At 43.5% G+C, this 22,068-nt stretch overlaps 1 long non-coding RNA gene across 1 annotated transcript in view; it reads left to right on the forward strand.

The window, feature by feature from the left end:
* LOC308591351 overlaps positions 1-22,068 on the forward strand; it is a 539,976-nt gene that overhangs the window by 246,712 nt on the left and 271,196 nt on the right. The window contains exon 2 of the long non-coding RNA XR_014010128.1: positions 14,557-14,674. This is a non-coding gene — a long non-coding RNA (uncharacterized lncRNA). The remainder of the gene's footprint in view (positions 1-14,556; positions 14,675-22,068) is intronic.

The raw sequence follows: 22,068 nt of genomic DNA on the forward strand, positions 1-22,068 counted from the left end.
TCAAACAGAGATAGCTTGCAGATTGGGTTATCTACTCCTCAAAAGCCAAAAATGGTTGGTATAGATAATGATCTGTACACCATAAAAAAATTATGCAAGCAATTTATTTTTATTTTAAATGGTGTGTTTTTTTATAGCAAAAGCTAGCACAGCATGCCCTCTGCTTCAAAAACCCTCCAGTACTGATCAGTGAAGCCTGGGAGGCATTCTAATCCACTTGGCTAATTAAGCAGAAGCACTTGGATTTAATCCGATTAGTGCACTCCCTCCCACGTGTGTTCATTCTACACTCTGTGTCATACGTCAATGGCTATGGGCGCTTCCCGTTTCAGCACCAGTTTGGGTATAGGACATATTTTGCAGCTCTCAGGTTCTGCTGGAATGTTCAAAGAGCTTCCCCATTTGGTGAGCCCAAAGGCATAGTGTGTGGGGGGGGGCAGGGGGCGCACATTTCTGAAGGTGCACAACCAGGCACCTCCACGTCGAGCTCCTTCATAGAGGCTGGAGCCACAGGGAAGCAAGCCGTGCCATGCTTGGGCCTTTGGGGCTTGGGTGGCGATGGTGCCTCTATCTCCTTGTGCCTGGTGAAGAGGTGTCCACATGTACCTAGTGGCGGAGCGTCAAGGTTCGGCGGGGGGACGGAGAGCAGGTGGGGGCATGGCTGGTGCATGTCCTGGGGGTGTGGTGCACCACCTGCAGGGGTGTGGCACACCACCTGCGGGGGCGTGGCACCCAGCACAGGGGAGCAGCTGTGATGGCACCCCACTGGGATCATGCCGCCGAGGGCGGTGTGCTTCCCCCACACCCCTGTTCCTCCGCCAGTGCATGTGCCTCACCTCTGGTCCAGCCAAGGCAGAGGGCTGATTGTTTCATGCAAGGTATACAGGTGTGTCCTGTCTTGGCTGGTTTTTTGTTTTGTTTTGGGCAATGTTTTTCTCACCGTTGTCCTTCTCTGTGAATCTCAGAAATGTAGAGTTGTAAGGCACCCAAAGGATAATATAGCCCAACACCATCCAATGCAGGAATCACAGCTAAAGGATTCCTGACATCCAACCTCCATTTTATATTATTGTTGTTTGATTTGTGGAAGGGATGTGGGTGGCGCTGTGGGTTAAACCACAGAGCCTAGGAGTTGCCGATCAGAAGGTCGGCAGTTTGAACCCCTGCGATGGTGTAAGCTCCCATTGCTTGGTCCCTGCTCCTGCCAACCTAGCAGTTCGAAAGCACATCAAAGTGCAAGTAGATAAATAGGTACCACTCTGGCGGGAAGGTAAACGGCGTTTCCGTGCACTGCTCTGGTTTGCCAGAAGCGGCTTAGTCATGCTGGCCACATGACCCGGAAGTTGTACACCGGCTCCCTCAGCCAATAAAGCGAGATGAGCGCCGCAACCCCAGAGTCGTCCGCGACTGGACCTAATGGTCAGGGGTCCCTTTACCTTTACCTGTCTGATTTGTATTGTATGTAATGTATCATTGTTGGTTTGTCTGATTAAATACATTTATTTTATTTCGTTTTGTTTTGAAAGGGAGAAGAAACCTGGGCTGAATCGTGGAGAGGATAAGAAGCCGGAGAATGGGTTTAAAGTCAGAGCATCACTTTACTAGTGCACTGGGAGAAGTGAATGATCTCAGCAACAGAGTACTGTTCAGAGGAGAGGGTACCAAAGTGAGACAACTAAAGGATAGAGAGATGACTCTGATATTCTCAGCAAGGAGTTTAGGGACACAGGAAGTTGCTTTATACTGAATCAGATGTACAAATGTCAGAGAATTCTGAGGGAAGCTGAAAAGGAAGCAGAAATTGCTGCAAATTGCACGTTTCTCTGTTGCCAGGAATGCAGATCACTGGAGTGAATTTTGGTTCGTAGCCATTTACAACATTATTGGGGTTTTGGTCTGCAAATGCAAGATTGTGACTTTTGAAACATTGTTTTTACGCTTTCTTTACCTTGAAATGAATGCAAGTTATGTAAAAAGTTACCTAAGTACAAAACTTATATTAAATGGTGGACAATGAGAAGAATTAGAGTATTTGGTGGAATCCAAACTAGCAGAACAGAAACAGCATTTATTATAACTAGGGCCGTACTCTTGATTCTTCTGAAGCCCAAACCAAATTGTCCGCATTTGAGGAAATCTGAGCTTCACCCAAGTTGGGTGGAGAAAGCCCCAGATCCCCACTGGTTAGGCATGGCAGTTCAGGGTGATCCAGAACTATCAGCAGGTAGAACATCAGGCAGGAAGCAGAGGTAGGCGTTGGGAGTTCAGGCAGGAAGAAGGATAAGAGGGGAAAAGGCCTAGGTGAGTACAAGGAAGGATCTACTGCACAGGCTGCATCTTCCTTGGAGAAGTTGGGCGGTGCATGCCTTTGAATGCTGAGTGCAGGATGCTCCTTCAATAGTCACCTTCCCACCTGACCTCTTCTTCCTCCCACCCAACACCTGCCTCTCCTTCCTTCCCAGTGACCTACTCCTGAAGTAGCACTCTACAAGACTGAATCCTCTGCTCAACAGCTGTTGAGGAGAGGATTTGATTCTGCAAGGTGGCAGGCACTTCTTTGCAGGATTGACCTCACCACCTCCACCCCACCCCTGCTCTCTCTTGTGTAGGGTGGAGAAGAGAGAGCATCTCCTCCCACTTTCCCCCCTAGCCCGTACGTTTAATTGGGGGTTTTAGAAAACCTACTTGAACATTAGCCCCCACCCCAGAATTGATTCAGGGCTGGATCTGGGGTGGGGCAAGTGGTCCCTGGACTGGCCAGGATCATTTCAGTTCAATGTGCAGCCCCAGATTGGGGAGCCTGGATCAGAAGTGGGAGTCTGCACAGCCCTAATTGTGGATTGGGGTGAAATTGCTGCCTTCTTACATCTATAGACTCAGACCACAGGTCCAGCTAGCTGTCCTAAACCCCAGCATGCTCTGGAGTATGTCCCAATAGTCCCCTGATGTCCCTTGAGTACCCCCTAAGCCCCCAGCCTCCTCTTCCCCATCTTTAGCTTGTCCCGGTGTGTACCAATCATGGCTACATCCCTTGCCAGGATCCTCTTTCCCTTCCTCAGCATCCTGCCAGTTCAGAAGACTAGCTCAGGATTGTTTCCATGGACTGGCAGTGGCTTTCTAGGGCTTTAGGCAGGGGACTGAACTAGGGAGCTTCTGAATGCAGAGCAGAAGCTCTACCATGGAGTTATGACCCTTCCCATCTAGGCTAAGCCATGTCACACAGATGACTTCTGGATGTGCCTTTGGCCTGAGAGAGAGCAAGCCTGAACTATTTTTTGCCGCCTTCAAATCCTTACAGCCCTCCAAGCATTTTCCCAGGCTCCTGGCAAAAATGGAAGAGACGAATGTTGCAACGCACTTTTACAAATACCTCGTTCCCCGAGAAGTATATTGTGCTCTCTGTGTTTTATAGACACTTTGGCTTTCTTAATGACATAAAAGAAGACAAGCTGCCTGTCTGGATATACAGCACAGATTGCCTCCTTGTAATGATTTGAAACCTCTCGCTCTTCTGATGTTAATGTCACTTTTAATATTTCAAATACATTAAGACACTGAGCCAGCAAAGTTTAAATTATGTCTTTACATATTTACAGTCGACCTGGTCTCTCCCCGCCCCCACATTATTATTATTTTCTTTTACCCAATTGTATCAGAAAGGTGCTTTAATTTTTTCAAATAAATATAAATGGTAATTTTAACATTTACAATAGTAACTTGATTTCATCTGATTTTCGGGGAGTCACATGCCCCATATTTTACAATTTAGAAATCCAGTTTGAAAATGTCAGCTTTCATGAGTGGGTTGATGTGTCATTTAAAGCACACTGAAGGTGTGCATGAGATAAGAAATAGGGGGACTGAAGAGGCATTTAGAGGTGATTTGCATGAGAGGTGTCGTTAGAAGTTGTCTAAACTGACGGCAGAGAGGCCTGCTTTACCGTCATATGGAAATAACAGCCTATAACAAGAGCCAATGTCATCAAAACAGAATTGCATTCTGAAATCCAATGAAAAGCAACCATTTAATTTGGTTCATTGACAGCTAGTCCAGTGGTGGGTAGGTGGGAATCAGTACCATTTTCCATTCAATCCAAGTTTTCCATGCAATATTTTCTCACCTCCAGAAGGTGCCTGCAACAACAGTAGCTGGGGATAGACACATCTTGTCAGTCTCGGTTTTTCACGTTGGCAGTATCGATTCCTGCTCACCACATTTTCTTAAGAAGTTTGAGTTGCTTATTTTGAAACTGCACACAATTATATCAGTAAGTGCACTTTTGAGACACACTTTTTCTTTTTTTCTTTTTCTTTTTGGCAAGCAGGTTTACCTAATATGTCCCATTAGTGTATGTTGTCTTCAACAATTAATGCAACTCAAGGCACACTTTCCCCTAATATACTCACCTTTGTACACATTGGGAGTGGGGTGGGGGTGGCAGTCGTAGAACTGTGCCACAAAATTCAGAAACGTAAAATTTTGAAGGACAACTGTGGTTCAGTTTGTGTATTTTTGGGTGTGCATTTATTTTGGGGGAAGTCTGCTGAGGTAAGTTCACATTGCTGAAGCAGGTGCATTTTGTGGCCTGTGGAAGCAGCCTGTAGAAGAAAGTGCAGTGGTTTCTCACCCCACAGGTGTGAACATATGTAAGCTGTACATGCTTTGTTGTTGTTGTTGTTTAGTCGTTTAGTCATGTCTGACTCTTCGTGACCCCATGGACCAGAGCACGCCAGGCACTCCTGTCTTCCACTGCCTCCCACAGTTTGGTCAGACTCATGTTTGTAGCTTCGAGAACACTGTCCAACCATCTCGTCCTCTGTCGTCCCCTTCTCCTTGTGCTTTCTTTCCCAACATCAGGGTCTTTTCCAGGGAGTCTTCTCTTCTCATGAGGTGGCCAAAGTACTGGAGCCTCAGCTTCAGGACCTGTCCTTCCAGTGAGCACTCAGGGCTGATTTCCTTCAGAATGGATGTGTTTGATCTTCTTGCAGTCCATGGGACTCTCAAGAGTCTCCTCCAGCACCATAATTCAAAAGCATCAATTCTTCGGCGATCAGCCTTCTTTGTGGTCCAGCTCTCACTTCTATACATCACAAACATGCTTTTTAGTTTGTTCAAAAATAACCACTCACCCATCTGAGGTGGGTGCCATTTGCGGCATGGCTCACAGCACCCCCGATCTTCTGGGAGACACGCTGGTTGGCTTTAGCTGGCCCACCTCCCAGCATCGCAAAGCGTTGTGGGTTCCCACCAAACTCCACTTTGAATAATTCTATCCACGGTGGCGCTGGGGGCAGGGTCACAAGACCGAACCAAGAGTGAGCAGGCTTCACTCAGGTCCGTGCCGATGGCTTAAAAGGGGGTGGAGATGGTGCTTGGCGTGCTGTCTGCTCCAGAGCTTTGCCCACTCTCCCCTCCCTCTGATCTCATGTTTTCTTGCAGGTTAACCAATTTTCTTCCAGATCATTGGCATTGCTGTGGTCTTTATGATGGTTGCTGTTGAAGAGCTGGGAAGGAATTTTCCCTGCTCCACAGGTTTCGCCTTCCCAGTAGCAATTGTCACAACTTTGGCGGTGGAATCCTTTAGTCTATTATTCCAATAGGGGGCGTGAAGTGGTGGCTCACACACTCTTGCGGTGGCGTTTTCAGGGTTCAATGAAGGGAGTCACTGGCCTTAAGCTGAAAGGTTGTCAGTGAACTTCCCAAATCTGGCTGTGTAAACATGCGTTTTGCAGTTCATCTTCTGATCTGATTAATCCTGCTGAGCCTCAATGCCCCGGCTGTGGGACTGAGAGGGATACACGCCCGATGCCTAAGCCAAGGTTTCCTACATCTGAAATTTAATAAAGTTGTGGCCATGTGTGTTTTATTGCTCTCTATCTGTCGCCTGGAGGGGAGGAGGTCTCTGCCTGGAAATGCAATTAGGTTCAGTAAGGGGTCAGCAGCCAGATGGCCATGTTTGAGGATGACACCCAGGGCCAGATTTAGGTTTGATGAGGCCCTAAGCTACTGAAGGTAATGGGGCCCTTTATATGTCCAGCTGTCCTTTGTCAACAATAATTTGTCGCTGTTTTGTGTTGAATATATGCTATATGGTAATTTATGGACCTAATAGGTATCTAAAGCCATTTGCACATGCAGAACATAGACATCCTGTATATAGAAATGAGCAATCCGGTGATATTTTAGGGAGCAGGCAAGCAGGCGGGGCCCATTACTTACATCATAGGAGCCTACACAACACAAAACACTGTTGCTGTATGTAGGTTTTATTTTATTTGTTTTTTTATCTTATATTTTGGAAATATACATCCAGTTGTTTTTTCTTTTACATTTTTTGGGGGCCCCCAAGAGAGTGGGGCCCTAAGCTATAGCTTGTTTAGCTTATACATAAATTTGGCACTGATGACACCCAATTATTCAGAGTGGTTAAAAAATAAAGAGGGATTGCAAAAAGTTCGAAAATAATTCATTCAAACTGAGTTTGAGTTGTAGGATTTGTAGCAGCTTTTTGTCACAGGGAAAGAAGTGCAGGAGAAAAGGTTTAAACATTTTCTGCCCCATTGTCCCTGCTCTGATCAAAATCTGTGGCCACTTCAAAGTGAAAATTTCCTCCTTTGGTGATTTTCAGGCAGCAATATCAAAGGAACCGATGATATCGGGTGATATACTGTCAGCAGGATCATGAACCAATATATTTAATAGGTTGCTGGCAGAACTCATTTTGACACTTCGGTCACATCACCCCTCCACCAAGCATGGCTCTTAAGAAGAGCCAGAGACATTCTGAAGAACTCAGCCATGCTGATTGGAGTTGGTGGGGCATCTGCTTTGCATACAGAAGGTTCCAGGTTCAATTCCTGGCATCTCTAGAGAGAGACTCTTATCCAAAACCCTGGAGAGCCACTGCCAGTCAGTGTACACAATATTAGCTTAGGTGGACCTATGATTTAACTCAGCCCAAGCTTGCTTTCGATACCCTCTCTTCCCTTCCCTTTCTTTAACAGATCTAGTTTTCAGGGGAAATCTCAAAGAAGACAAAAGCCCGTGTCCCCCGAAGGCTTAGGAAAAGAAGCAAACAGTAACACACTCAAAGCATGTTATTTAAATTAAATGTCTGGGTGCCAGAGACTCTGACAGTATTAGCATGCGCCTCACAACAAGCCGGGTGACTGCAGATGGAGAAACAGAAGAGCAAAAGGTGTGAGAGGGCATGAAGGCAGACTGCATCAGGAAGGATGAAAGGTGTTGACATTTCGCATGCCAGTGTGGCAAATTTTATAGACATCTTTGGCAGCTTGGACAAGCATCGCATGCTGCCCATTCCTTGGAGAGCCAGGCAGAGAGGGACACACAGTTTTGGTCCCTTCTCTCTCTTCCCCCCCTCCACCTTTTCAACATTATGCGCTGGGTCTTACACAACATTGCTGGTTTTGTTATTCCTAGCCTCCAGCACTCAAATTGTGTCACACTGCTTTTGCTTTCAAACTTAGTCTCATTTTATTCCGTCCAGAACTCCTGAGCATTACAGTGACATCACCCGGAGAATAATGAAAGCATCTTTGAGTGAGTTTATAGGATCATGTGGATTTGTTTAAATTCTCTGTCTTACGTGTGGGCATGATTGTTTGTCTCTGAAGCTGTGGGGGGTGGGAATGCCTCCTACCACCCTTCAAAGCAATCTGTTTCCTAATGAAAGTCCTCCCACATAATTGTCCTCTTCTGTTTTGGTTCCTGCATAATCATTCGATTGTGTAAAAGAGTCTCATCTATAAAACTGTTGAAGTTTCCCACCTGAAACTCCATTCCTGTCACAAGAGATTAAATGAAAGACTAGCCCTTTCCATAGGAAGCCTCTGTGTTTCTTTCTAGCAGCTAATTGCTGTAGCTTGCCACTAGATGCTATGATAGTTGTGTTACCTGTGTAAACAGTGCTACAGTGACAACTAGTGACAGAAATGAGTATTATTATAAATACAGCAGGTTTAGTTTCCCAAAGGCAATAGGTGAATTAGAGGATCTTCTTTTGGTCTGTAAACTTACTCATTTACTAGGGATGGACAGAACAAAAATAGTTTGCTGTGGAATGTGTGTGTGTGTTGAAGGATTGTGTGTTTGAGAGGGAAAGCTAGCTTTATGATAATGGTACACTCTTCACCTGCATTGTAATAGCAGCAAATTAAATTTGGGCCATTAGCAATCAGAAATAGACAAAGACTGTTCAGATAACATCCTGTGATAGATGGATTGAAGAGGAAACTGCATTCTTTTAAGGGATACTTTAGGGAAACAGTTTCCATCATAGACTCATGTTTTCTTTCTCTCTAGTGTACATTTCTGCATTCAATTATAAAATGCAATTATCACAAGCATCAGTTTATGCTAAAATTGCCCTCGTTAATAGTTTTAATATATTTCAATACATCTTTGGTTTTTGACATTATGTCATAAAACTCTTTGCATGCACAATTGAAATTGGCTTTAACTTGGTAACTATGTCTTAACGAAATCTGTGCTAATTACTTGCTTTCTGCAGTCTCTAAGGCAGCTTGACTTATTCTGCTAATTTGCTGGCAAGGAGGATTCTTTTTGTGCTGACACTTGTAGGTCAAAGGCAGGGGGTGAGAAGAAATCTAATGATGGGGGGGCAGTATAAGCAACTGTGAAGTTTCACCACTAAAAGCACATGCTTCAGCCTGGAGGGAATTGAGAGCTAGAGATGGGGAGTGCATGAGAATGGCCTGAACCCCATGCAGATGTTTTCCTCCTTACGTTGAGACTCTGCAAGCAAAAGGACTCCCTGGTGGCCCTGTCCACAACTGTGCACACTTCACCTGCCCTGAAGATGTACACAATTGGCAGAACACCTGTGAAGGGGTGGATGCACATACAGCTATGTGAGCATAGAATCTCAAATGAGTAGACATCATAAACAGACACAGTCCCTATTCTCATGAAAGTCTACCAGGGATAGTGCTGAATCCTTTTTTTATTTTATTTTTAAAAAATCAAAATCCACCCCCAATCCAATCATTAAAACAAAACACACACAAACATCAGAGTTGTTTAAAAATCTGAAAACAAACAAAATCAAGTTGGGGTTTGGGATGGCAACTGTATCTTGCAGCCCAGAGGCTGGCAAAAGTGCTCACTGTTCAAATTGTTGGAGCTGATCTGCCATTTCCAAAAGGAAGGAATGCCTGTAGGCAGCAGAAGAAACAAAATGGATCATTGGCATTCCAATGCTGATACATTTTCAGGAGAACATGTGTGTGTGTGTTTAAATCAAACTATTGTGAAAGGTCGAGATTCAAACTTAAGATTGAAAAAATGAGTAACTGTGGAAAGCTGAAACTGGGAGATTTCACAATCCTTACTAAATTCATTACCAAAAAAGAGGAAATGGATTTATGTAAGCTTATTTATATGTATAGATGCAAATTTGGAAATCATTTATATACTATAATGAGAAATAAAACATATTTCCCCATATTGGGGAAGAGGTGACCCAATGACCCATATGCCTGTTGATTTTTACTGCCAAGATGCTACTTGTCTGGCATAGTCACAAAAATGAATATGACCTAGAAGTCATCTAGTCTAACCCTCTGCCAAGGCAGGGATCCTGGTCCCTCTCCTTATGGTTCTTCTATCTTTGAATACAAGTTTCAACCCTAGAGTAATATTTTTATTTCTGCTGTTTGGATTGAGAGTTGTCCCAAAATGCCTTTCATTTCCAAATCCTCCACCTAACCTTCAGTTAAAGACCTGGACTTAGAAGGTGGGGCCGCACTTTTGAAATGTCTTTTGGATTGGAAAAACTCATTAAAAACACCAGCTAAAATAAGAGGGAAGAGATCAATACCTGAGATAATGACACAACTGTTTTTAAAAAGATAAATGTGGTTCATCACGATTAGGTGCACAGATATTTGCAAGAATAAGCTCCCTCCCCTCATATTTAGCAAGTAATATAAAATATCTCCCTCCCAGATCAATGAGGGAGGATAAAAGGACAACAGGAAGGGCTTTGTGTATTAAAATTGCAATCGCTCCCTCCCCTCTGTCTTCTTGAATTTCCTGTACAATTGGCTTCTGCTAGCAAATGTTTTTGTATCCTGTCATTTGTGTCAGAACAAATGAGAGCTGATCGTAAGTCAGCTGTTTGAGCCTTGTTTCTCTTTAAATAACTCAGGATCTGCTTTCATGTGTGAGGTCCACTTAAACCTTTTATTAAAAAAAGTATTTGCATTTCTGGCCCTGAGAGTTACAGATATCTACAGCAAACTCACTTCACTTGGAATACTGTGTACAGTTCTAGTTGCTTCACCACAGAATGGAGATGTTGAGCTGGGAAAAGGTTCCAAAAATGGCAACCAAAATGAGCAAAGGGATGGAGCAACACCTCTGTGGGGGAAAGTTGCAACATTTCGGGCTTTTTACTTGAAAGAAAAGTAAAAAACATACACCGTCATGTGATAGACAACAATCCCATGACTGCAGACACGGAGCAGGAATCTTAACATCCTCCCCCGATTCATGATCTGTGTTGCAGTCATCAGTGTAACTGCAACAAACATACAGATGTCATACACACAGTATACCCCTGTATCACCCGTTCCACCCTTGGAACTACCTGCAACTGGACTGGCCTTAGGCCGTACCATCTTGCACTTCTGACTAGTCTTGGTGTCATAACCCTTCTGACTATCAGGAAGTCTCACACCTGGCTTTGTTGGGACTCGAACCCTAGCTTTGTTCTTCTCTGAGGAATCAGTGTTGGAACACACAGCCTTTGTACTGCTTCCTTCTCCAAGGAAACATTGTCCACCCTTACAGCCTTTGGGTGTGGTTTCCCATCCCTTGAGGACAAATCCTGTACCCCTTTCAAGACTCTGGGTTCTAAGACCTGTGTTGAGCCACTAACCACAGCTAAATCTGCAGCAGCTGTGTTAGCAAACTCCTGAGCATACCTGGTGGGCTTCTCACCCTGCGTAGCTCTTTCTGCTCTGTGCATCAGCCGCATCTCCTCCACTATATCAGTGGAACTCACCTCAGTGCAGCTGCTGGATGGTTAAGTCCAGTCAAAGGCAACTATGGGGTTGCGGTGCTCATCTCACTTTCAGGCCAAGGGAGCTGGTGTTTGTCCACAGACAGTTTTCCGGCTCATGTGGCCAGCATGACCAAACTGCTGCTGGCACAACGGGACACCGTGACAGAAACCAGAGCACAGAGAAACACTGTTTACCTTCCCACCACAGCAGTGCTTTCTGCTAGGTTGGCAGGAGCTGGGACAGAGCAACAGGAGCTCACTCCGTTGCGGGGATTCGAACCACCGACCTTCCGATCGGCAAGTCCTGCAAACATGTGTATATTAAATTCACCCCAAAATGCTAATTAATTTCCATGGGCACTTAAATAAAATCACAAAGTAATGTGCAATCTGGTTCAGCTCATAAAGCTCATTTGCACATGGAATGTCATTTTTAAACATTTTTTAAATCCTCTTCTTCAGCATCTGGTCTACCCAGGGATATTGGGGACGGCCTTAACCTTCCATGTGTTCAGTCAATACCTGAACAAGGCTTTAAGTGTCATGAGCGACAGGGTGAGTGAACCTGAGTGCTGACTCCTCCTCTCCGCTTGTGGAACTGAAAAGATGGCTGGACACCTCCCATGGTGTCGGTCCCTAGTGATGTAACCTGGGCGTGTTTGCCTGATCCCTTCCGTTGCTTGAAGTGATGGAGCTTCTTCTGTTGGCACAATAAATACTAACTCCTCTTGGCAGGTTTACCGATGGGGCTGTATGTATCTGATTAGTAATTGAATGTGGGGGGTCAAGGGCTTATTCAATTGAAAAATGATCCCTGACAGATTGTTAGAACAGCACAACTCCAACAGGAAAACAAAAGGCAACGAATAATTGGATCTTGCCAGAGGCTGGAAATAAATCACTCCAAATGGGCCGTCTGCTACCTGCCCTCTTGTGCTGCTCTAGGGGCTCAAAATCCCACTCCTCAGATAAACAGCATTTGCTTTGAGTTTGTGGGTGAAACGGGGATGCCAGCTTTTCTAACCAACACAGTCTGAACACAACCCTTGAAATACAGTAGGAGAAAGAGTTCATTAGCTTAATATTGACAAATAGATGTTTGATTTCTTTATGGGCAGCAGGCCAGGGGGAGATTGAGTGATAGAAAACAATTTATAATTTTTTATGATTAATAAAAAAAAAATTATGCCACAAGATGTACCTGTCACCTATGCTTTTAGCTGTTCCCATTTTATCTGTAAGCTGCCTTGAGTTTCTGTGAGGTAAAAAAGGCAGGGAATGAATGAATGAATAAATAAATGAATGAATGAATGAACAATCACCCACTGGGCTTAGAAAAAATTAAAGCAGATGGGCCTATCAACAGCTATTACCCAAGTTAAGAACAGCTGTCCACTGCCTCATGTGGTAAGCTTCATAACAGCAACTTCTTCATAAAGTACCTCCTGGCTGGATCTATGGGCAACTGCCCCATATGGGGAACTGTAGAACTATAGCTTCTTAGGGAAGGTCCTTCCAATTCTGGTTTGGTCCCACCCATCCAGGCTTCCCATTGGCTCCCCCTGAGCAAGAAGAAGTATAAAGGACTTCCTTTTCCAACTAAGTCTTGCATGAGCATCAAGAGCTGGCTCCATCTAGTACATCTTGCATTTCTTTGGTCCTTACTCCCAGCTTGTTCTCCAGTTCTTCCTTCTGGTTGCCTTCAGATCCCAATCACTCCCGGGGCCTAGTTTCCAGTTGCTGGTTCTCTCCAAACCAGACCCAAGGACGGTTGCCTCCATGTCCTATTTATATGCTGTCGTTTTTCATTCTCTTTTAAGGGGTGCTTGAGAACTTTGGAGAAATTCCCTGGAAGCTCTACCTCAGAGCTGCAGAGTGAATTGTTGGAAACAAATAACAAAAACCCCACACATTTATTTGCAGCTCCCCATGAAAACGTCTTGTTGTGTCTTACAATAATAAAAGCACACATAACATAAATTTTTAAATACATCAAAAATATATTTTTTAAATTGAGTAAAAGTACTCATCCTGAAATATTATAAAAAGGAGTATCCCTGCTCCACCCTAAGTGAAATAAAATAAGTTAAATGGATGAATAATCCCCCTATCACTTTCAAGTGCTCTTCAGACAACCTTCATTTGCTATAAATGAGCTGTTGAGGCAACCAAGGAGCAAAGGAAGCTCAAGGAGGTAGTACAGCCCATGGATTCTTAAAGGAAGAACACACACAACCCTCAGCCACAAGCTAATTCTAAGAAGGATTTGGACCCACTTTGGATCCATTTACTTTTCGCCTCTGGCCCTTCCCTCCACAAGGGAATGCAGTCCTTGAGTTGAAAACACATCCCCCAGCCCTGTCTTAGTGAATAGTTGGGGGTGGAGGAAGAATGAAAATATTGGCACAGTGCTAAATTATATGAGATACCAATTTGTATGTCACAGCTCTCGATTACGGCCCCAGGATCCGCATCTCTTCCTTTTCAGAGAAAGGAAATCCGAGCCATCTATTAAGAAAATAAATCAGAGGACTAGAGAGAACATTTGTTTCAAGGTGTGAATCAAATTTCCCTTAGGGGAAGAAGGACCAAATACCTGTTTTGTCATTACAGCAATTCATTCTTCTTCATATGCATACATTTATTTTCTACATTGCATCATTGTCTGGTTTTGAATGATGTAAAGATCCGTGGATGGAATGATATGCCCAGCTTGCTTGGAACTGAAATCACCACATCAATATTCAGGATCTTTGTGTGAGCTTAAATGTGGATTAAAAATGCATTAATGGGTTCCCCCTTAGATAAGTTCCTCCCTCAGTATATCAAATATTTGAAAAGAATTTGGTATTACCACCTATTGTCTGCAAAGGGGCTGAAGGTGAGGAAAGGAGTGTAATTGAGGGTTTAACGGAGTGTTTCCTCTGGTTTGTTCAGCCCAGGGGTGCCTGATGGGAGAATTGTTTTTATAAGTTTATGGACAGCATCTGAAAGCTGTACACCTGAGATGCATATTCCCTTTGATAAATATCTGGAACACAAAGTAGGTCTGAGAATATGATTGAAGGTCTCGTGAGCGAGGTGCTTTCCCATAGTTTAATGTAATTTCTGGATAATTTTCTAGACCAGGAATGTGGAACGTCTCCACCAATCTGAGCATTCTTTTCTTAATGTGTAGATCAGTCATCATACTAAAGTTATGGGCTGAACTAGGCATTACATTGGCTACATATCTGTGTCTTCACCAACTGTTTGTGTGAGAGAATGAGATGGGTTTGATACAAAGTAGGACTCTAGCATGGGGTAGATGGATTATACTGCTTATCCGACCCCAACAGGGCCGGATTTAGGCTTGATGGGGCCCTAAGCTACTGAAGGTAATGGGGCCCTTTATATGTCCAGCTGTCCTTTGTCAACAACAAATTGTCACTGTTTTTTGTGTTGAATATATGGTAATTTATTGACCTAACAGGTATCTGAAGCCATTTGCACATGCAGAATATAGGCACCCTATATATAGAAATGAGCAAACCAGTGATATTTTAGGGAGCAGGCTAGCAGGCGGGGTCCATTACTTACATCATAGGAGCCTACACAACACAAAACAGTGTTGCTGTATGTAGGTTTTATTTTATTTGGTTTTTTATCTTATATTTTGGAAATATACATGAAATGAAGGACATGAGGCAGGAGTTAATAATGCAGGTGAGCTGCGCACAGGTGAGCTGCAAGCAAGCTGCCGGCCAATTCTGTGGAGGCTTCTTTTATTGACATAATATGCAAACCCAGGCAGATACATTTTGGGCTGTGACCTTTACACATCTTCCAGTCCCGAGATAGTGGGGTGGTACAAAGTTATTTTGGCACCTGTTTTCTACCGCGTCATTTTCCCCTTGCGCAGTGTATGACGAAGGAGACAAAGGTCTCAGAGACAAAGGTCACAGGCAGGACACCGCAAACTACTGAGATCGCAAAAGGATAGACAGAGAGCAGGATGTTCAGACAGCTGTAGCTTTATCTGTGAGGGAGAGTGTGCCCCACACCCCAAAGTCATGCATGCAGACAGCTGAGGGGAGTGTGCTCCGCACCCAGCGATCATTCCTACATATACATCCAGTTTTTTCCCTTTAAATTTTGGGGGGGCTCCCAAGAGAGTGGGGCCCTAAGCTGTAGCTTGTTTAGCTTATACGTAAATCTGGCACTGGACCCCACTGCCACAACTATGGTTGCAAACTGGATTGTGTTCTCCTCATTTGCATAGGGGAAAGGAATGAGGAAAGTGAATGGGAGTTGTTGTCCCCCGCCCCCATTGCAAATTGCAAAGGGGCGTCTTGATCCAGATGTGAGCCACAGTGTGTGAGGGTGACAGAATTAAAGCTCCATATCCCACACTAGGGTCCCAATCCAGACCTGTAGCCATCTGCTGTGCCTGTCAGACAAAGGCACAGATATGCAGCTATCATAAGATGTGATTTGTCCCATAGCCAATTTTCAGGCTATCCCACAACTGAAGGAATTCCAAACTTCAGAAGACAGTGGAATCAGAATCATGCAAGTGAAATTGACCTACAAATGCTTTTTAATTTGCAAAAGATGATCTGTCCACTCAAAACTGCAGGCAGTGAATTCCCAGAGCCACAATGCATAGCTTAATTCTATGTGCACGTCCATTTGTATTCATGCCTTGTGGTATTAGTGATTTATGTGCACATCCATATCATGTCAATGGAAACTTGCAGGAAATTGCAGCTGATTTTAAAGAGCTCATTCAGCCTCACAGCTCCACAGCCTATTCCCACCAGCACCCTCTGGGTCGAAGATGCAACTTTGTGGATCTATGCCTGGATTATCTACTGCTCTAAAAAGCAGAGTTTATTAACTCAGATTGCTGGTATGGAGGTGCTAGCAGTGCTCACAGGCAGAAGAAGTGATAGCATCTGCTTTTCTCTTCTTTTTGCCAAGCACTGAGGCTATTGTTTGTTAATAGATTACTTCTGAAAAGCTGCTCATAAGGGACCTTGGGAGTTTCAGAGGTAATTAAAACTCTGTCTATGCAAGAAGCAAGATCTGATTATTTTTCTTCCAGAGAAAGCAGCTTTTGAAAGAAAAAAACAACAACCCTGAAAATGGTAAAAGTTTATTTTCTCATCTTGGATTCAGGGTTTGTGGACTATAATTCACATTAATATGCATTAATCAGGGATTCTAAAGCTGTACTTTTTGGGAATTTGCACCTCTCCAAATTTTGCGCTGTATTCATAAAATGCAAATAACACACAAGAATGCATTATGTTGCAAAATATGTGTGTTATGTAAAATTGCACACAGAAATGTGTATATTGGGGGGAAATGCAATAAAATGTTTCCTGCTTGGCAGGGGGTTGGACTCGATGGCCCTTGTGGTCTCTTCCAACTCTATGATTCTATGAAAATGCTAATTAACTTCCACAAGGGCTTTTTAAAAAATGCACACTAATATGGAGAACTTAAATTAAGATTGGTAAAATGAAAAGCTGAAATTGACATATTCACCCATCCTTAGCATCAAGATACATTGTAATGTATACCTTAATATGCATATCCTTTAGCATTTTTATCCTATGATTGTTTCCAAGGTGCATCTCTCCCCACACCCCTGGATCACATTTACTAAGAGGCTCCAAATTTCATTATATAGTTTGTCCACAACCTATTTCTATACAATATTAGACTTGCCAATGAAGTTTGCATTCACCACCACCACCACCACCACCACCACCAACAACAACAACAATATAGTAATTAGGCAGAATAGAGTAAATCCACTACTTTGGTGTTCCCCATTCACTATAATGGGGGCTCTTTGACCCCTTTGATCAAAGTGGCTTGTATTTGCAGGCACAGGAGCTCCTCCAGGGTGGGTTAAGTCAGCCAAATTGCCAATAAATAGGTCCAGTGGCTTTTTGTTGGGAACGTAAAAGGGCTAAACCTTTTTTTCTCAATGTCTTATAGCAGGGGTGGCCAACTCCCAAGAGACTGCGATCTACTCAGAGTTTAAAACTGGCAGTGATCTACTAGTGATTCTTAGGGGAGCCAAAGTTGTTGAGCTTCTTTGGGGGGAGCCAGTGATCTACCAGTGATCTACTAGAGGCAGCCAGTGATCTACCAGTAGATCACAATCTACCTGATGGATGTGCCTGGATTACAGAATGCAGAATGGAAAAGAAATTGTACACATTTGCTCAGTTTGCATAACTGCTATTGATCACAGAATTGGAGTTGTCTGTGTATGTGTAGCAGATTTTTTTTTTCCATGTCAAAGTTGCTGAGCTTTTTTTAGGGAGGAGGTCAAAGTTGTTGAGCTTTCTTTCTTTAGGGGAGCCAAAGTTGTTGAGCCACTGATCTACCACAGACATCCAGTGATCTACCGGTAGATCACGATCTACCTGTTGGGCATGCCTGCCTTATAGGATAGGCAGTAGGGATTTTCCTCTTTCTATTTCTTATTTTAAAACAATTAAGAGGTGGCCGAGTGATGTGTATATTGCTTGTGCAGTTTTTTTAAAATGTGCTGCTTCATACTGGCCTCTCTCTTTTTGGGTGCTTGTATCCTCCAATAGACCTTGCAATGTGGGGCAATACAAATTCTTATCTGTGGAGTTCTGAGGAGCTGCTTTTTTTGTTGGAGGCTTTGCTTTAAATAAAAATGTAAATGAATCTTACAACCTTTTAAAAAATCAACTCTAATGCTGTACTTTGACAACAATTCAGTGCTCAGCAATCAGCATTTTTGGACAGCCTTATTTCCTGCAAAACCCATTGACCTAGAGCAGGCTTCCTCAACCTTGGCCCTCCAGATGTTTTTGGCCTACAACTCCCATGATGCCTTGCTAGCAAGACCAGTGGTCAGGGGTGATGGGAATTGTAGTCTCAAAACATATGAAGGGCCAAGGTTGAGGAAGCCTGACCTAGAGAAAGATACTCATAGTGCTACTTGGTACAGAAATGACAGTGTGACATGAGGCTTTGTGGGGGCCCTGATCCAACTGAGGGGGTATTGACATCATACTTTGATGCAGGTGGGGAAGAAGATCCATAAATCACCACAACAATCCTTTTTCTTCAGCCCATACACTGAGCCAATGAACACCCACAATGTCTCCTTTCCCACTCTTCTAATCCTCAACTCCGCATGTACCTCTTGAACATGTATACAGAAGCCTGAATGTGTTTGTGTAACAACATGCCAAGGCAGATGGGCAATATGATCAGAGATGGAATCTCAGATATTAAAATACATTAATAAAGATTATTTTTTTCTTTAAAAAAAGTAACAGACTCTAATTTAAATTGTCTGTGGCAGGGACCTAATTTCCAAGTGAAAATTGCAATAATTAAAAATTCTGTTATCGACTTAGACAAATATATTGCACATTGGCAATATAGATGAAAGTGGAGGCAGTCGGTAGTAATGACAAATCAATTTCATGTAGTTCAAACAAGCTCCAGAACAACCCTGGTCTTTCTTCGTCTTTTCTTTTCCTTTATTTGGGTGGGGAGAGGGGAGAGCTTCTACGCCTCCTCCTCCTCCACCACCACCACCACCTCTTCCTCCTCCTCCTCCTTCCTCATTCTTCCTTCATTCTCTCTCTCTCTTTGAGAGCAATCATCCATTAGCGTGGTCACGTTGGAGTTGCTGCAAACAGAATCCTTGATCTGGACCTTGTGCGGAGTAGAAATGAATGAGCTCTCTCCCCAAAAAATAGATTTACAAAGCTTTACTGACTGCAAAACTTTCTTAAACTAGTTACAAAATAAACATTGAAAAATACGAAGTAATACAATGCTCTTGAAGAAAACTGGCAGTGCAATCCAGTCTTCTTTAAGTCCTTAATTCAGTTCAAGAACTATCCTCTCTCTATTCCCAGAGAGAGATCTGAAGCAACTTTCTTGTGCAGCAGTACTGACCTGAGCTCCTCTAACTGCTGCTGGCTCCCACTACTGCTGAGATGCTGAGCTCTCAGGTTTCCCAGGGATGAGTAATCACTTAGCATACACACCAAAAATGAAAATCGCCACATTTACTTAGAGTTTAACTTCCTGCCTAATGCAAACCTCTCTGCAAATGCAACACTTTACGTAAGTTGTTTTCTTTAAAAAAACAACAAAAACCCAACTTCAATACATACAAACTTTGCATTTTATTCACATTAAACTTATGTCTTTAACAGGTCAGTTGGCTTCTCCAAGAAAAAATGACAGTGGGGGTCATTAAAGAAAATGTTTGAAGCCATCTATTTCTTTTCATCTCTACGTGTATGCAGATGTTGGTGAGAACAACTGAGAATCACACTTGCAACTCCTGATCTTGACCTCTGTGCGGTTTTTTGATCTGCCAAATTTCAGATGACTAAGTTCTTCTGAAGATAGGATAAATATAGAGAGCTCAGGAATTAAGGGAACCAGAGTAATCCCAGCCCCAGCCCATGCATTCACTGGCCATGTAAAAATCTTCATTGGTAGCAATGCCAGTCTATCTGTGACAGCCTAAATGTTTTTTTCTATATACTTTTTGGTGTATGAACTGCGAGATGGATTACTTTAAAACATATTCATGGAGGATAATGGCATTGATGGCTACTAGCCTTGAAGGCTATGCTCTGTCTCCACAGCTAGAGGCACTAATGCTTCTGAATACCAATTGCTGGAAATGGTAGGAAGAGAAAGTGCTTCTGTGTTTTGGTCCTTCTTCCAGCTTTCCCACAGGCATCTATTTGGCCAGTGTGGGAATAAGATGCTGGACAAGATGGGCCATTCACCTAATCCAGAAGGCCTTGTCCATGGGTAGGCAAACTAAGGCCCGGGGGCCAGATCCAGCCCAATCGCCTTCTAAATCCGGCCCATGGATGGTCTGGGAATAAATGTGTTTTGACATGAGTAGAATGTGTCCTTTTATTTAAAATGCATCTCTTGGTTATTTGTGGAATTCGTTCATTTTTCTTCTTCAAAATATAGTCCGCCCCCCACAAGGTCTGAGGGACAGTGGACCGGCCCCCTGCTGAAAAGGTTTGCTGCCCCCTAGTTATGTTCTTATGTATAACCATTACTGATGAAGCTTGAGGGGTGATGGTTTGAAATGCAAACTCAAAGGGGGTGACTACTCTTTAAAAACATATGTTTATTCATGTGGCAGGAATGCACCCAGTATTCATGGGAAAACGTTGCACGATCTCTTAGAGCAGAGGTTTCCACAGGTCGATCGCAATCTACCGGTCGATCGTGGGGTGTCCTTGAAGGAGTGTGGTGGAGTCTCCTTCTTTGGAGGTCTTTAAGCAGAGGCTTGACAACCATATGTCAGGAGTGCTCTGATGGTGTTTCCTGCTTGGCAGGGGGTTGGACTCGATGGCCCTTGTGGTCTCTTCCAACTCTATGATTCTATGATTCTATGACCCTGGCCCCCCGAAAAGCTCAACAACTTTGGTTCACCCTCCCCCCGAAACTTTGAGGGGTAGATCACTGCCAGTTTGTTTTTTATAGTGGGAGTAGATTGCAGTCTCTTGGAAGTTGGACATGCCTGTCTTAGAGTAATCAAATGAAATATTTAACACGTGGCATGATAAAAGTCCGTAATTTTATCAGGACAAGTTACTTGTTGTTTACTGTTGTAACAGTTGTTTTCTCAAAATTTATCTTCCGTACCATGAAAACAACAACAACCAGTATTTGAAAACAAACTAACAAACACGTATATATTTATTTATAATAAAACATAGCAAAGTATAATAAGATATGCCTAATTACAGTAACGAATTATGAGTAGAATCCAACCCTGTTTGTGCATTTGGTCAACTGAAAGTGGGGTCCATTTACAACACCTGCTTCTGTCAGAAAGCAGCAATATCTGTCCTAATCCAGATATTGCAAAGAGAGATGAGTGCTGTCTTAACTCTGCACTTTGCCAGCATCCTTGTTTTTCACCCGCTCCATCTCATAGTGTCGTTTTCTGCACTTGGCGTAGAAGCTGAGTACTCATTTTCTAGCCATTCAACATTTCCAGATGGATGTTTACAGAGTGTAAATGGATCTGGTCAGTGCTCTTTTTTCCCCTGGTGGTACGCAGGGGTATGAATACCCCTAAACATTTTGTGAATCTAAGTCTGGTCTCATTGAGGGGCAATATTTCAATATGAGTAGAAAAATGAGAGTACCCCTAAACATTTTTAAGGGGGGGAGCACTGGTTCTGGTATATTTCGCATCCCCGGGATGGGGTGAGCACCTGTTGCTGCGTCCCAGCTCCTGCCAACCTAGCATGCAAGTGCAAGTAGATAAATAGGTACCGCTGCTTTGGGAAGGTAAACAGCATTTTCATGTGTTCTGGCACTCGTCACGGTCCTCCGGGCGTCAGTAGCATTTTAGTCCTGCTGGCCACATGACCCAGAAAGCTGTCTGTGAACAAACGCCGTCGCCCTCAGCCTGAAAGCGAGGTAAGCGTCGCAACGCCAGAGTCGCCTTTGACTGGGCTTAGCCCAGGCTTCCTCAACCTCAGCCCTCCAGATGTTTTGAGACTACAATTCCCATCATCCCAGACCACTGGTCCTGCTAGCTAGGGATCATGGGAGTTGTAGGCCAAAAACATCTGGAGGGCCGAGGTTGAGGAAGCCTGACTTAACAGTCCAGAGGTCCTTTACCTTCTACCTTTTACCTATGTGAGCATGAACTTCAAAGCCATTAGATTTGAAAGGGGAAAGGGGTGCGGTTCTATTGACTGCTGGTTGAGGCAGGATGATGGCTGTAAAATAAATTGAAAATAGAATTGACACACATTGTCTGGTCTCGTGGGTTTTTCTTTTGTGCTTCCCTGGTGGAAAAGTAATTGCTGCCCTGTAGGAAACAATTCAGATATCCAGGGGCTCTCAGATGTATGTTCGTTTATTTATTGGAATGTTTACTTTGTTTCTCTACCCAAGAAAATGTATTGAAGATCCTTAGGAAAGGCAAGGGCATTCACAAACACCCACCACCCACCTCAAAATAAGG

Source organism: Podarcis bocagei (assembly GCF_964188305.1).
Source record: "Podarcis bocagei genome assembly, chromosome: 7".
NCBI classification, from domain to species: domain Eukaryota; kingdom Metazoa; phylum Chordata; class Lepidosauria; order Squamata; family Lacertidae; genus Podarcis; species Podarcis bocagei.